Consider the following 12,860-nt stretch of genomic DNA (forward strand, 5'->3'; position numbering starts at 1 on the left):
GATTATTCACGTCCATGTATATCTACTGGAGGAAATTAATTTGACTGCTCATATCATTTTCTGCGACTTTGGTCTGTTAAAGGGACCGCATACTTTTGGGTGAGACCTACGTCGGGTTTTTAACATTTTTGGTGAGATGTAATGAGAAACATCTTATGAAATAGGAAAGAGCATTCACTTGACAACTGGTTTTGAAATGGCCGACATATCCAAAACAGAGTGATCCTAATGAGAGATCGTAATAAAACGTGGGTTTAACCTTTTATTACGATCCCAATGCTCTGCTTTGTTTGTTTGCTCTTTTGTTTTGATGTTTCAGCAATTAAAAAACCAGTTTTCATAAAATAAAATTTAAATTTCTCCTAGAACAATATAGGCTCTGTACGATTTTCATAAGTGGTTTCTTGGCATTTCACAAAAAGTTTAAAGCCCAATTCTCATCTCCACCAATACTATAATACCATCCCTTTAAGATGTATATTGTATATGTCATGATATATATTATTAAGAAACATGAAACAACAAAAACAACAAAAACAACAACAGCAACAACAACGTGCGCTTCCCGCCAGGATGATGCTTTATGTATCAAAAGTAAAAACTCTGAGCAAAGCCTATTTTCTTTGCTCAAAGTTTTCACTATTTATCATTTTTTTGTTTCTGGTCAGTTTTCCATTTCTTTGTTTATGATATATATATATAGTGAAAACTTTGAGCAAAGAAATGGATTTTCATCGGGTTTCGAACCCGAGACCTCCGGATTACTAGACCGGTGCTCTACCGGTATTAATGTGTATAATATATAAATATATATATATATATATATATATATATATATATATATATAAGAATTAGTAGAAGAAGAAAGACGTAAAAAAATAAATCATAGATCTTGAATATATATATATATACACATATATATAATCATGATAATACAGGGATACTATCTCCCTGGAGCCGTCAAAGCCCCCTTCCCCTAACCTTTCTATGTTATCAGGTACTATATATAATCTGCAAGAATGCGGACTGGGTCTCCCCACCCCTGACCTGTGTGACAGCGCTCTCATACGGCTCGACTCACTGAGTGCTTGTCGTCCTCTCACGAGGGTGTGTTCGAAGGGGGTCCAGAACAATCCAGAATCTAGCTTTAAGGGATGGTATAGTATTGGATGACATGAGGATTCAGCCTTTTACAACTTTTCGCGAGATACTTAACAATATAGAAACACTTTATCAAAATGTTAAAGAGCATAAAATTTGAAAAGGAATTCAAAGTTTGTTTGATGAAAGTCGGTTTTGAAATGGCTGAGATGTGCAAAAATAAAGCAAAACAATGCGATCCTAATAAAAGGCGGATCCCACCTTTTGTTAGGATCGCTTTCCATTTTTTTTTTGCATATCTCAGCCATTTTAAAACCAATGTTCATAAAATGAATTTAAATTCCTCCTAGAATTATATGCCCTTTCATATTTCTCAAGAGGTTTCTCATCATCTCAACAAAATTATCATCAAGAAATGATGGAAGCCAAAAGCTAATATCAAACAAAACTATACCATCCCTTTAAAATTGAGCAAAAGCTGGGCATGTTGTCGAATCTAATCGTGGTACACGTTTCGTTTATGTGAATGTGTGTGTGTGTGTGTGTGTGTGTGTGTGGGTGTGTGTGGATGTGTGTGTGCGTTTTATGGTTCATCAAAATGCTTAGTTATCTGTGCATATATATTTTGATGCAGTGGGTTGAACGTCTAGTAAAAATGCATACAATGTATAGGCCCTACATATATCAATACTTTCAGATACATATTGCATTAACGCACACAAGATTCGCTAGTACATGACTTTTAGAAGACCAGTTTATTCTTGTTCTCTCAAGAGATGACTCAAAGACACAAGTCTACATCTTACAAAATAGTGTACAAACGAGAAATAACCAAAGCACGGCACATAAATAAACTGAAATACTATATAATTATGGTGATTTCCGATCAAAATTGAGAATCCAGCACCTAAAAACAATAAAAGCACGCATTATATACTTCGGTGTAATACACTTTGATTTTGCAACAATATACGTGAACAAACGGTATTACTACAGCTGCAAAATCCAAATTCATATTGTACGTGTATACATATATTTTAATTCACGTTTTCTACTTAGATCTTAGTGTGAAGAAATTGGACGATTCAAATTTCTAAGATCACATAAAAATAAGAATCTTTTGGCAATCTTCAAAAGTCTGCGAATAACTAGATTAGAAGTTGTATGTACACGTATACTATATGCAATTTTTGCACAGTCGATGTTACATATCAGTCACATCAGTCTTTCCGAAATGAACACCACCGCTCTGTTTACACTTGCAATATGCCTACTTTACACGCCTACTTTACAGCTCTCTACTGTCCTTTATACATGTAACTGTCTGTGTTGTACATGTACATGTAGGCGTACATATTAATTAGAATGCATGCCGATGCAGGTTGAGCCAATGAAATAGACCAAGGAAACAAATAATCTTCAATAATCAACAATCTCGGCACTTGACTCCGAATTTTGGATTAACATATACGTCTCGAACGTCTTTTCGCAGGTTATGTCACATTGACGTATCGTTCTACTTTTTGTTTGTTTGTTTGTTGTTGTTGTTGTTGTTGTGTGTGTTTTTTTTTTGGGGGGGGGGGGACGGCCATGAGACGATTGGATGATGTTTCAGTTATTACAAGTAAAGTGAAATTTTGTCCGACTGATTCATTCCTCGCAACAAATTCTGACAATACCTAAAATATTGATACACTCTATTGTCACACCAACTGTCGCATAAGTTCATATAGTTAACTGGACAAAACTGGTGGCTTCTTTTTTCTTTTTGTTAATCATTTGAAATCCAGTGCTAACATTGCAATGGAAGGCACTTGAATGATCAGTTGGTAAGTTCGACAGGAGCATATTCATTGGTAACTGCCATAGCTGATAAAAATGGGAGCTTAATAGCTTCATCTCGTTCCTTAGAAAATTGTAAAGTAACGTTTCAACGTTGATTGTATGATTTGTGCCATCATGCTCAGTGAACTGGTTTCATAAAAAATCATTATATAGACGCCAGGAAAAAATATCAATTGATAATAACTTGGTGCTTCTCATGAGATTGTGTCAATAGCTCCCCAGATATTGAATAGGTACTGATTTGTTACAAAATATATAAGCAACTCAAATTCTTTCTGCGTTATTCTTCGAACGTAAATATATGCGCTAAACTTGAAAAATGAAGATTTGAATTTAACTGCCGCTCTGCGAACTACGAACTCCCGATGTGAAATTTTTTGACAACCGTAGTTCCCTCATGATGACTTTATAAGTTTCGTAGGCAACCATTGTCGTATGCAACAGATAAAGACTTCCAAAGGGATCTAAAAGAACACCAATCACGCGTCCTGTGGTTTTCCCGAAGAACAGCAAGTGAATTGGGAATATTTCACTAAGGAAAGTTCTGATTACCCACTCCGCTCCATTGATGAACATGATGTAAACGAGGGAAGATATGTTCCACTTAGTTCTGTCGAGATTGTCCTGAGACAGCCTTTGAGCATTGAGCAGAAAAGCCGTCGTTAGCCAAACAACGATCGTAATCACAATAGAGTAGATTATTGCGGAGAGAGACAACAGTACGTGTATATCGTCGCCATCAGAGAGCGATCCCCCTCTGAAGAGCACACCGACAGCAGCAGATAAGCGAAAAAAGTTTTGACTGAAAATCCCGCAGATGCATAGCAGAAGAAGGACATCGTGACCTTTGAGTTTCCTTGCGTACATTTCTCGGGAAAACACTGATGTTGATGAAGCTTCCATGTAGGTGAACGACTCGTTAACAAGGAGAGTAATTAGTGGGACAAGGTAAGCAATCTCTATGACCCAGAGAACTATCACCTGTATTGTCGAAGAAGTAAACATGTTTGGCATTTCGATGCAAGTGACGTTTAGTATGAAGTAGGATAAACCCATGCAAAAGCAAATTGTCCAGGTCCGGTAAACGTGTGTCAGAATCTCAGGACACGACCACGTGAGTAGGCGTTGCCATTCACCCCTACTTCTCATCTGATTTGGCCAGCACATGTGATTGAAATAGGATCTACAAGTTGTTCGTACACCTTTCAGTCGCGACGAAAGACTCTGCTCCTGCCATTCTAGGTGTTGAGAATCGGTGTCATCCCGTTTCAACGCAGACTTTGGAATCAGAGAGTTCCACATCTGTAAAAACATCGCAGTAGCAATAATGCTAAATTCTGCATAAATTGGTGCCATTCTCGTGGCCCCGTAGTCGTACAAAGTCTTAATTGTCTCACTTAAATCGCACGGCTGATTATAGGAACTGTTCATGAGCGGTTGTAGTGGATCGTTTAGCTTTACCCCCACCATCCACAATCCCCAAGACAGAAATATGGCAACCACTGTGCAATTTGCGGTTGTTGCAACAAATACAGCGTCGTGATAGCTTGTAAAAAACAACATTGCAAAAGGAATCATCAGCATTAGAGAAATATCGGCCTCCTCGTAGCTTAAAACATGCAGAAAGGATTCCCTACATGTCATTTCCCCGTGAGAATACACATGATTCCAATGACTACCCATATGCCAAACATGTTGAATACATTCACCATAGACCGGTGAGCGCTAAAGGTAGACTGTTTGACTGGGGAATCTCCGTTGATCATTGTATTGTATTGCCGAGTACGAGTGGATGGGGCACATGAATTCCCAGGAGGTAAAGCTCCTTCCCTCTGGGAGCCATCTTCTGAAGAATGTTCGTCACCTATTGGCAGGCATGGAGAGTCTGGTACCGAAATATTATCATATCGACAGCAGAAGGTGGAGTCCGTTCCGCTGGGTCCATTTGGAGACGCTGGTATCGCCGACGACGATGGAGATGGCCCAGGCCTCTGCAGTGTGGTAAATCTACTCCTGCGTGGGGCTTGGATAAACGTGCTGCACATCGCCCGCAGACCAAGTAGTTGGGCACAGTGCCGGCAGCGCATCGGCCAGAGAATAAGTCCCTCTCGATGCAACTTCTTCTGATGTCGCAGGAGAAAAGCAAATGGTATAAAGACGGCTAGTCCAAGTATAACCATACATATTCTTCTGACGACCATAAATACAGACGAACAATTCGGCATCTTTAAGGGAATAATTTGCAGGAAGGGCAGACAAACGCCGATGCTAGCGAGTAAACAAACAAACATTGTAGCATTATAGTGGCGTGACAACATGGCACACGACCCGTCACTGGGCATGTTGACTTCGTGATATGATTTTCAGTATGCTATATAAAACAAACAGTCTCACAGTGTAACGCAAAGAATCCACAGCAATCATCTGTGCTTCAGGAAGCCGCTTTGGTGGACAGCTTTACACTGTCAATGTCTGACATGCAATTGTTCTCTAGTTCCGCAAAATACACTGAGATAATGACACAAGGCGTGATGATAGTTTCATTCACGTGACACAATGTCTATTTACACACACACTCTTCTCTCTGTGTACAGAGAGCTTTGCAATTTGTAAGCTTGAAGCTTCAGCTTGTGAAGAAAATTTAATGTGAGTGGAGCAATGATTCCTGGCATGTTATTGTACTTCCAAGTCGTCAATCACTCCGATAATCTCGTGTCGCAATACCTAAACGAGTCTTCGTCCCTTTTCAGTTCAGATATTATTTTCTTCTTGTTATTTCGCCCATAACCACTAATTGGTCTGTCATAATAATTATGATAAGAACACTTTCACTTCCCTGAATGCTCGTTTGGTCTACATCATTAATTTGCAGGGGCGTCGATACGTTTTCAAGATTGGAGGGGGGGGGGGGGGGGTGGGTGGTGGAGCTGGAAGATATTATGTGCAAGAAACCGAGGCGACCGAGCGGGGTGGATGCAGAGGCAGGGAGTATTCCCCCCCCCCCCCCCCCTCACCATGCAAGGAAGATGAAAACTTTCGGTGACATCTAAGAAAATGTCCCCCCCCCCCCGCAAAAAAAGAGGAAAGAATACTAAATGCATTGAACGTCGTATTCGGTGAAATGTAAATCAACATTTATCTTAGCTCTTGTTCTGCAAGTGCGTCATCATTGGATAAAAAGATGAACAGTTGTGTATGGATTTTGACGGGGTGGAGCGTTAATTTAATAGGGATAAGTGCTCAAAAATATAGAACATTTGCATTTTTTTAATTGAAAAAGAACGATTGGAAATACACTTTTGTTGGAATATTCGAAAGATTATCAATATTCAACGAGTGTATGGAGGACCGAGGAAGAGAATGGTCGAAGGGGGTGATGGGATATCACCTATCATATTCGAGGAAGCTGCTGCATTTTTGGAATTGAAATTCAATATGGTTGAAATCTCAATCATCTGTATAAGGTTTGAAAACGCATTAGACACGCCGTCGATGTGAAATACAGGTAGATACAATGTACATGTATTTAGCAAATGAGTGTGATAAGCAAGAGACAACGGCTCATCTTATTTATGTGAAGAGGTTACATTATACTTAGGTATGAAAAGTAAACTAAGCTTCACACATCACATACACACACAGGAGAAGCATGGGACAGGGTTTAAACGATATACATTGTACATTGTAAGGTGGATCAGACTGTAAAACTGAAACTGCATCACGAAACATGAGATATTAATAGGTCCTGTTAACAAGTGATCGACATTGTATTTAACTTCCTTGTCGTTCGTTAATTTTGTATATTTGTTTTCAAACAGTGCACTCCAGTAACATAGCGAGCAAAACTACACATTCATATCAAAATTTCGTTACAACGAAGAAAAGATTTAGGTCCCACAATTACATTGTATCATTCTTCTAATATCATTCGTTTGATTATTCGGCTACAAAGAAATGTTGGTTATAGACTCAAGACTAGAAATGTCGCTAAGGCGACTGTTATGCCTCCGCCATAATGCATGATTCTCCTTAATATGTCTATAGTACATGTAGACAATGTGTGATTACATTTTCACAAAATTGGCAAAATATTAAAATGACAAGTTTGTCACAAATGTGTTGAATGTTCACCTTCCTTGACCTAGGTTTAATTGGATGAATAGGAGAGCATGTATTTGGGGATTTAAGGACTTTAACTTTACTTTGACATATTCGTAAGTTTATGCACTGAGTAATTTTCAAGGTATGAAGAAAAAGTGCAATTTCTGTATTGAAAAGTTCATTGTTACCATTTTCATCTGCCTTTGACCCTAAAATTCATAGGATAATTATACTGTCAGGCACAACATGCATAAATAGTGTAGTAAGTTTCAAGATAACTTGAGCCACTTCTGAGATATGGAGGAAAAAGTTAGTTAAGCACTTTCCCTTGATCTTTGACCTTTTGACCTTTGAGGCAAAAAAAAAAAGAAGAAAAAAGAAAGCTTCCAGAGAATCTCTATAAGGTTATACATGCATACACCAAGTGTAAAAAAAATAATAATCCTGCTGGCATTGCATAAATATGAGGGAATAGTAAAATTTTGAAGTGCTGCCCTTGACCTTTGACCCCTGACCTTTGACCAATGAACCCTACATTCTCTAGATAATCACTGACAGTCAGTACATGCATATATACTATGTTCCATGATGATACCTTGAACAATTTCCAAGATACGGAGAAAAAAGTGAAGTTTTAATATTTTTACTTGACCTTTTGACCTTTGACCTCATGACCCCAAACTCTCACCAGAGAATCTTAATTGGGTAATACATATACTAACTTTCAAGAAAATATCTTCAGGCATTGCATAGATATGGTGGAAATAGTTAAATTTTACGTATTTGACCTTGACCTTTTGACCTTCAGCATGTGCACCCAAAAGTTGATAGGCACAATTTCACCCCCTAATACACATACATACCAAGTTTCATTAGGATACCTCAAAAGGTTTTTTAGTTACGCTGTCCACAAAATTCATTACGGACGGAAGGACGGACGGACGGACGGACGGACGGACGGACAACCCGAAAACATAATGCCTCCGGCACCACTTCGTGGCGGAGGCATAAAAACTGCCGGACTTCGTTCCGCGGGTGGCTTGTAAAAGGTCTTTTCTTGTTCATCCTCATGCCATATTATACATGTATATATATATATATATATATATATATATATATACAGCAGACGTATACCCTTGTGTGTAAGTCTGCTTCAGAAACGGATTTTAATCTAACATCACATCGCATCCTGGTCGCTGATGAAGAATGCGATGACTAACCTGTTTGGTGTCTTGTTTCTAAATCATGCGCTTTCCTCGACAGGATAAAGCGTTTTCAGTCTAATGCCATTTTAGGTTTTTATCACATATGTATATATAAAAACATATGTATACAGACATTGTATAAATCGTATATTGAATGTATGTGTGTATGTGTGTGTGTGTATGTGTGTGTGTGTGTGTGTGTGTGTATGTAGGTCTACGGGTCTATGTCTCTCTCTTCGTTTGTTTTATTTTTTTTACCTCTGGTCTAAAAAGAGGAGGCACAAGTACGGTACATTTGGAAGTTACTACAATTGTACATGTATTTAATTCTGCATAAACCAATTCCTCTCACTTTTTTCCCCTCATTATTTCACGTGTATAGAGACATGAAAAACACGATTACAATAAATTGCTGTCGTCTCAAGTGCACTTTAATTTTGCTTACTTTGCAATACATGTACACTACTTTACTCTTGACTTTCAAATTATTACAGCGTACTACATTAGGCAAAAGGGATGGCACAGTGCAATTTCATCGTTTATGGAAATTACAGGTACAACTTGTACATGTACATTGTAACGCATCTGTAACTGCTCCTGCAGAAGTGCCAAATGGCTAAACACTGTACTTTATGGGCGTAGAGAGCCAAGGCTTTCATACAATATTAAAATCATTTGGACGATGTAAGCAGCTCCATCAACAGGACCAGAGGGAGGATTTGAATCCTGATGCCTACACACTGAACATGTAAATCAGCAGGTCTAGTGCATACTTAGTTGCACTGCTTTCGGTTGGAATCCTTTAGGAACTTTCTACGTATGGCACTATGTGCCTGGTATACCTTTGCTGACTTTTCCCCTAGTGTAAGTGGGGCGGAGCCCACTTTCCCGGGTTTACACTCTGCTTTTTGAAATATCTTTTACGTGTGTGCCACTGTGGGTTATGACTCTCTCACACGGCCCCTCCATTATATGACCTATGCGATGGACAGGGTGTGCGCCTCTTACTAGAGGAGAAGACATGATATCACTCGACATAATTCAGCCGTAATTTCAGTGGGACACGAACCCGAGCCCCTCAACTTACGGGAAACACCAGGGGTGGATCCAGGAATTCTGTAAAGGGAGGGGGGGGGGGCGTGACTATTATTTTTGGTGCCACTTCCGGGTTTCATTTCATTTTTTTCTTTTTATTTCTTTTGTTTTTAACGATAAATAAAGGGGGGTGCGCCTCTTGCGCCCCCCCCCCCTCTGGATCTGCCACAGAAACACGTTGTCAACTAAGCCACCTCCTCTTTGCCTCCTCGTTACGAAATCCCATGACTTTTGGAAGGGTTTGCAAAAGGCATTTTCTGACTAATCTCCTATCATAACTTGATTTAGTCAATAGAATTTAGTGGAGGAACTGGAAATGAGAACGCCACATGCTACAATGAAATTCAAGACAGGTACAATGTATTGACGACCAAGTAGGACCGTGATTTGTCACTGGGACAGTCATATTTTAGGCTTGTAGTTGTAAATATCTACTCCTTTTGGTTGGTCAACTTGCATAGTTAATTACATGGTATACCTTGCAGTTGTTTTTTTTTTAAATTATTGTCACAAATTTAGCTGGCAAACGAATGTCGCAAACTTATTGCCCCCATTAATACACCTGTACTTATACAACGTAAATGCATCTTCAAGATGAACATCTGTACTTATTATGTACACTGCATGTATGCATCTGCAAGATAAGAAATCCAATAACTTTTCTCCTTTAAATTGACAACACGTACAATTCATAAACCTCGAGAAAGGAACTTCATTACAAGGATTAAACAAGGTAAATTTACAGGCCGAATTATTTCAATTTTGTTTCTGTTTTGTACTTTCATATACACATAGTGAGAGTCCTGATATACCAAGGAAATTGTTATGGTGTTTAGGTCCGCGTTATAACAAGGTTCCCATGCCTGTACCATAATTTACTCAGTAGGGAGCTTTAGAGTTTCGGGACGCGGACACTCAGACAGAGAGAGAGAGAGAGAGGGAAAAAAAGGTTTTGCACATGTGCAAAATTACTTGTCAAAATAGATACGCGTCGTCGAATTTTTCACTACGCTTTCTCAACCATTTTTGCCCAATAAGCTCGACGCACTGAAGCAATGCATTGATCACATGGGGGCGCCATTCCACTTTTTACAGGTTACGTCTTTGCGTAATCTAAAGCCCCCGTCACACTAGAGCGGATCGAGCCAACGAATGCTCAGCGGATCCGAAAATTTGGAGATACGCTCACATCCGTTGCTCGTCGTTCGTGACCCGCTTGACGTTCGCTGTATCCGCTAGCTGTTCGCAGAGATTCGCAGAGATCCGCCGGAGCCAAATTTTGATTTTGGACATATCCAAAATCAGCGGATGACGAACGGAATGACAATCCGCTCTATGTTCGCTTAGCATCCGCTGATCGAAAGTTTTGGGTCGCTCTGCGTTCGTTTCTTATTCGTCCGCCGTTCGTCCAAATTCGCCCACCAAATCTGCACAGCAACACACGTTAATTAAACGTAGTAGGAAAAAACAGTTATTCATAGCACACATAATAATAATGTTATAATAACAATAATAAGAAAAAGGTCTTATTTACCCAGGGTAGCCTCTTTAGTGTTGCCATTGCTCTACCAGAGGGCCTTGCTATTATCATTACCGTAGCGTTGCCAGGTACCCATTTACACCTTGGTCGAGAATGATATCGTAGGTAAAAAATCTTGCCCAAGGATGTAAGCACTGGACGGTATTCGAACCCGGGTCCTCGGTTCGGGAGTCGGGAGTCTTATCCACTGTGGCACACCCCTACATGACATTTCATTATACGTATTCTGGCTTTAAGTAATAAATGGTAGATAACAACCGCACTTGCAGTGCTTGCATCGAGAACATTATTCTAAACCGCTGCTATGAAAGTCAACCTGTAGTAAATGGGAATCTCTGCATGAAAATTCGGAATTGTGAAAATTCGACTCTAGTTGGAGGCACCAGACGCAAGGGAGGATGTTGGACTACCAACATCATGCGTTCATCAGAAGGAAGTGCACGTTAATAGGGGAATCCTGAGGACTGTCGAGGGTAGTGACATCAGGAGTACTAGTAGGCCTACTTGGTGGTGACTTCTGCTTCCTTCTTTTTGGGGCCACTTTCACAGTCGCAACATTACTTGACACAGTCTCTGCTCAAAATGATTTGGTGAAGTGTGCGTCAGCCGAGATCCGTCACGTGATCGCCGCAGTATCGCTCTGCATACGTTGGGCATTCGCTGCTCATTCGCTTTGTCCGCTCAGCATCCGTTGGATGGACAGTACGCATTCGCTTTCATTCGTTACTTTATCCGCTCGTAACACGGTTAGCATATGCTCATCATTCGTTAGGCGAATGTTCGAAAACCACATTTTGCTTGCGAATTCGAGCGGATTTGAGCGTATCTGGACTTTGCCAAATTTTGCCCATCCGCTAGGCATTCGCTGATTTATACGCTGTAGTGTGACGGGGCCTTAAAGCTTCTTTTCAACTCGGGCAACGCAATTGTCGTCTAGACGTCCGTGTCGCAAATCTAATGCTCCGTAGTGTACCACACAGGGTGGAGTTTCAATATAATGTCTGTGATATTGAAGGCACTATTTACCTTTTGCAGATGAAACAATAACACAACGCTAGTGCTTCAAAATACATTTTGTAATTCTGAAATGTGAGTCAGGGATAGAAACAACCAATGTAAAAAATTTAATCCTTATAATGTTGTTTAAGTATTGTTAAATAATATGAAAAATGTGAACAATAGTTAAAATAAAAAAAAATCTAGACTAAACCATCTACAGTTATGTTTTAGTAAGCAAAATTTTGAAGTCTCCTTATATTTTAGGCTTTATGGTAAAACTTTAATGGTAGGATGTTTTGTGTTGTACAACTCACCTACACATACCTGTATGTATCATAATAAAATTATGAGACAACTCGAACATTTTTAAAATCACTGCTCCCAATGGTAAACAGTACCTTTTAAGCTTTAAGGGGAGCTCTTTCATTAGGCAATATCTCAGACACACTCATTTTCAAAAGCCAACCCGAAGAGCATTTCATGCTTAATAACGTTTTTCCCTGTAAATGTCCCATTCCTTTACAGACAATAGAAGAGGAGACCTCCAGATGATTTTCAGAATTTTACATTTGAACAACTATTTAAATTAGTTCTACTGAGGACAGAGTTTCAGAATCTATGATACTTGGGAGGAAGAAGAATATTTTTGAAATTTATAACAAATTGCAATGAACAAGGATGATGACATGGCACGGTCACCATAAGAATGCAAGAGTTGGGGCTTAAGAAAGCAGAAAAGAAGGCATGCATAGATTATACACAGGTAAACTCGCAAGCAAGCTGTATTGTAATGAAATTACACTGCAACATGTCTGAAATACACACTTATATGTGAGCTTCCTATGTCATCATCCGTGTTCAGTGTCATTTATTTAAGGTTTTTCAAAGTTCCCCTGCTTCTGTTTCCCTGCTCACAAACCACAATAAATTTCACAATCCTATACATGGAGCTGTTGATTTATGTAGTATGCATA

Source organism: Diadema antillarum, unplaced genomic scaffold, assembly GCF_040938485.1.
Source record: "Diadema antillarum isolate AM-2024a unplaced genomic scaffold, OU_Dant_1.0 seq00000490_RagTag, whole genome shotgun sequence".
Taxonomy (NCBI): domain Eukaryota; kingdom Metazoa; phylum Echinodermata; class Echinoidea; order Diadematoida; family Diadematidae; genus Diadema; species Diadema antillarum.